Source organism: Fomitiporia mediterranea (genome assembly GCF_000271605.1).
Source record: "Fomitiporia mediterranea MF3/22 unplaced genomic scaffold FOMMEscaffold_1, whole genome shotgun sequence".
In the NCBI taxonomy this organism is placed as follows: domain Eukaryota; kingdom Fungi; phylum Basidiomycota; class Agaricomycetes; order Hymenochaetales; family Hymenochaetaceae; genus Fomitiporia; species Fomitiporia mediterranea.
The window spans coordinates 3,879,246-3,884,512 of NW_006760386.1; positions in this window are offsets into that span (position 1 = coordinate 3,879,246).

Here is a 5,267-nt window from a genome sequence, read left to right on the forward strand (position 1 = left end):
AAAGGTCTCTTAGATAGAGGTCTACACATATTAAGCTAGTTCTGCTTGTAACTACTAATCTAGCAGGACAGTAGGGGTAACAGTTAGTGTAGAAGGGTCCATGTTTACACTACAAAGGAATTGGCACTAAACTAAAAGGGGTAATGAATAGAAGAAGGGTGACAAAAGTTTAAAAGGGTTTAGAAAGTTTAAAATTTAAAAATGTAAAAGGGTTAGGATAAAGAAAAGAGATTAATACAATAGCAAGTACTAATGCTTGAAATGTAGGAGAGTTGTAGGGTGGTAATAAGTAGTCTTGATCTAATGTTAGCAACAGTATAGAGGGGACCCAAAGGCTCAGCAAGGGGACCCAGGCTACAACTATCCTACACAATAGAAATACAGAACACAAGTACTAGAACATAGTCAGAACTTGCAGAACAGGCAGAGAGAGAGAGTGAGACAAGAGTAGAGTATATAGAGTAAGCCTAAGAGTACAGGACTACCTAGAGTAGACAAGATCAAGACTACAGGACTAGTCTGATCTTGTATGCCTATATATACTAAACTACACAAGAGTACTCAGGGAGTATAAACCACTAAGAATGATAAACTATAAAGAATGAAAGAAAGGAATGTCAAAGATAAAGGTACAAAGAATGAAGGGATGGACAAAGGGTAAGAGACCATAGAATGAACAAAGAATGAAGGGGTGGTCAAAAGAATGGAATGATAAAGTAAGGAAGGGTAGTAGTAAGAGTCAGCATGCATATAGTCTATAGACAGTGCCCCTGAGGGACAGAAGTCCTAAGTTCTAGTACAGAAGGGTGCAGAACCCTTAGAACTGAAGGTACAAGAGTGGAGAACTGTAACAGAACTGAGAGCTTAAGAGTAATAGATTATAATATTACCCCTCCTCTAAAACCAATTGTCCTAATTAGTAAACATTAGACTTAGTTAGTAGCTTAGACATAGGTCAGAATAATAGAGTCTAGAAATCTATAAGGTAGAGCTAGTGTAGAGTACCTGGATAAAGTTAGTAAAAGTCCTAAATTGTATTAGTAGTATAAGTAAGATTCTTAGTAGGTTCTTAAGTGTGTTCCTTAACTAGATACTCTTTCTAGTAGACAAGGAACTTAAGCCTTCTATGTACTAACTTAGTGTCAGCCACATACTCTACTTTGTATTCTGGTTCAGAACTAACAAGTTCTAGTAGAGATAGTAAGAGTCCTTATTATAAAGGAAAACTTAAGTTATAGTATTAAGACAATAGAACCTTATTAAATACTAGATGTATATACTTCCAGGTTGTTAGAAGTTGAAATTTGTAAGTAGAGGTACTAATCTTCTTTTTAATAATAAAGAGTCTAAAGTACTTGTTGTCTAACTTTTTTATTAAGTAATCTATAGTCAAATTAATAGCTTCTAGTATTACTTTATTACTAGACTAGTAATCCTTAGCTATAAACCTCTTCTAATTATAGTTCTGTTTTATAACCTGTACTACTTACTCTAAAAGAGCTTGTACATCCTTCCTAGTCTTATATATTTGCTTAGTAAAATCTGTTATAGATTCAGAACTCCTGTTTTAGCTTAGAACAGTCTCTTAATACAAATACCTTTTATAGTTAAGAAAGAATAGGAACTGTTCTATAGTAGAGTATTACTAGTTATTATGTACAAATTCTGTTAGTACTAACTATTTAAACTAATCTGACTACTAGTAATTAATGAACATTTAAAGGTAGAGTTTAACCTTCTAATTGATTTACTTAGTTTAACTATCAGTTTATAAGTAATATATAGTAGAGGGATTCTCTTAGATTCTAAGAAGTGTGTACAAGTCCTATATAAATTTTAACTCAAATTATAGTCTACAATCATAAATAAGCTTCTAAGAGAGTCTGTACAACTAGAAGACATAGTCTTAATAAATGTATTAAAACAATCAGTATTATACTAAGAACTGTACATTATATACAGACAATTATAGTAATCAATTCTAAACATTTATATGACTCATAGAAGTGTCTCCTGAGAACACTCAACTATTCTGTATTGTAAACATTCATAACTAGAACTACAAACTTGTACAGTCTTAGAATGGACTTATACAAGCTACTCACTTTATAGGATGTACAGATTACATACATATTATAGGCTCAGAACACAAGTTGTATCACAGTAGGTAGCTTAGCAAACTATTATGTTATTATTGCCCAGATTAAAGTACTACAATCTTCTAATCAGATAGAACATTAGGGTAATTAAAGTAACAATCTTAGAAGACAGTCAGAATCTTAGAATTCTCTACACTTTATCTACACTAATTAGATAGTAACAGTATGTGAACCTTCTACTTCTTTCAATTTAAATCTTACCTTTCCTTTTGTGTAACATTCTTTATGACCAGAATACAGACTACTTAAATTTCTTCATACAATTTTCACCCTATTTTGTTCTAACCTCTGGTAAAAGGTTCTCTTATTTGTTCATGTATTTTTTGTTATTTTTCTTTTGTTTAACCCTAACATTTCCCTGTTAGTACTATACTTTTCCAGAACTTGGAAAACTATAAATACAGTTACTTATATACTAATTATAGGAGGGAATTTAGATAGTTCACCTATTAATTTAGCTCTCATCTTTCATCTTAAAGTCCTCTAGTATAAGGTATAGTCTTAGTCTTAGTTGTTTCTGTATTACTCTACTTGTTGTACACTTTGTAAGTACACATTCTGTTCTATTTGTTTCCCTTCTAAGATTATACTTATACTAGAAGAACTCACATCTGTTTAGAACCACTCTAGTCTTAAAGGACTCATAGTTTAGCTCCCCTCAAACTTATTAAATTACCTGTGTTCTTCTCTAAACACTTTACAGGAGTTTCATCTAGAGCCTACTGTAAGGAGGGTTTTTATAGTTAAACAACACAAGTTCTAATAGTTCTTAGCATTCTGAACAGGTTTCTCAGACACTAGCTTATAGTCTCAGGCTAACACAGTCACAGTCAGTACTAGTACCTGTACTGAGTAGAACACACAGATCTGCTAGAATCTAATTGTACTATAAAGCTTCTAATAGTCTGACTACTAGAAGTACAGAATCTGATATTGTAGAGACCTTAGAAATACTATCAGAACAGTAGAGTGTATGAGTTAGTAACAAAGAGGAGGAAGAAGAAGACCTTGTAACATTGTTACTCAATCCTTAAGTAATCAGTCTCTGAATTCACAACAAACTACTACATTTTATGTTCTTAGAATTGTGTACAAGTTTACTAGTAATACTGTAACATTCTCAAACTGTGTTAACATTACAACTGACTATAACTAGAACACTATATTACAGAAGAGTACAGTCATCTCTGTAGGAAACAGAGACAGTCTAACAGCTAGTATTATTACTCTTAAGTAATAATAACTTGTAAGTAATACACAACTACTTTAGCAACTTTAAGTAAACACACAAATCCTATTACAACTAAGACTAGTAGTACAGCTAATAGTAACATTGAACATTCTAAAGCTGCCTTGTTACAGTGTGTACAATACACTATCTTTTGACAGAACCAAGCCCTAAGAGTTGTAGAAATATTTTACAGATGTAGAAAGTCTTACAAATAAATGTAACATAACTAGAGTAAATATTATTCTACTTATAATAAAGTATGTACTCATAAAAGTGAAGGACTTGTAGGATAATACAGATAAGATATCTTAGACTGTATTTAAGAAGAGAGTAATTGTGTATTACTCTAGCCTTAAGACAGGAGTATAATATACTTAAAGTAATTTAGATACTATAGTATAGAAGTAGGCAGAAAGAGGAATTACAAATAGGGACAATTTGAGAATGTACTACTAAGAGTTTACACTCATAGTAACCTACTTGACAACTAACAATAAGCTATTACTAGAGGAATCTTACTATATCTTTCTGTATGTATTTTATAAAGTAATTATAAAGAAACTAACAAAGAAGTTAGAAATTAAGTATCTAGACTATAAGAACAGACTTACATACAATATTATACAGGTTGTAACTATAGTAGAGTCAATCCTTGAGAGATTTACACTCATAGTAGTTAGCAGAACAGAGACACTTGTAAGCTAGTCTGTAATTCTAGTTAAGTAGGAGGAAGTTAATTTAGCAAGTATTATAAAAGTACTTTAGAGTTTACAATTACAAGTAGAGTTAATAAAGTAGGGCCTAAGGTTAGAAGGAGGAGAATACAGTAAAGGTTTAGGTAGAGGATTAGGAAGTAGAAGTTGTACATTCTGTAGAGAATCTAGACATTTTATATACAGTTACTTAAAAGTGTTAGAATACATTATAAACAAAAGGTACACACAGAGTCTAGACAATAAGATTGTTATAACTAATAGAAACACTATTTCTAGGATAGGACAAACTTTAAAGGAAAAGGTTAATAGCTACTTCTTATTATTGTTACAAATACACTCTGTTAGTTTTGTACAAGCTATACTAATTGTTGTACACAGTTTAGAAGCTCTTATACTAGTTATAATAGTAGAGGTTAATAAAGAAGAAAAGGTAGAGGCTAAGAACCTTGTAGAGCTTAAGAGGCTTAAAGTAATACTAGAAGAAGTGTGTAAGAAGGTTACAGAACAATTAAAGACAAAGAATGTAAAAGGGAAGGGAAAGTAAGAGTATAATTACAAAGTAGTAAAACCTACAAATGCTAGACTAATACTAGTAACTGTACAGTAAGATGAACCTAGAATGAGAGACTCTCTATATTGTTACATTATACTAATTAAAGACTCAGAAAGAGCTGGATGAGTTTTAGATTGTAGCTTAGACTAGGAAGTGTGTATTATATAGTAGGAGTTACTTACAATTTCTCTAGAGCTTTAGAAGAAGACTTATGATTTAGTTATGTTAAGGTACTGAATAGACAGAAACACTGTGTTCTATAGTAGAGAACTATATATGATAGGGACAAACCTTTGTGTACTACACTAATATTATAATACATTTACAAAGGTTAACTATTCACTTCTACTCTGTATACTTAAGATAATAGTAGATAGGAAGATTAAGGTAGATTATATACTAGACTAGGGTTTAAGTATAAACATAGTTTGAGCTGACATGTAGGAAGTGTTGAAGATTCTGTTAGATTATAATATAGCTGTTACAATTAAGATAGTAGATATAAGTTTGGGATTAACTATAAGACAGATTCTAAGGTTGTAACTCACTATAGGAATACTTTATGTAAATATTATAGTACAAGTTGTACAGAAGGCTCTGTTCAGAAT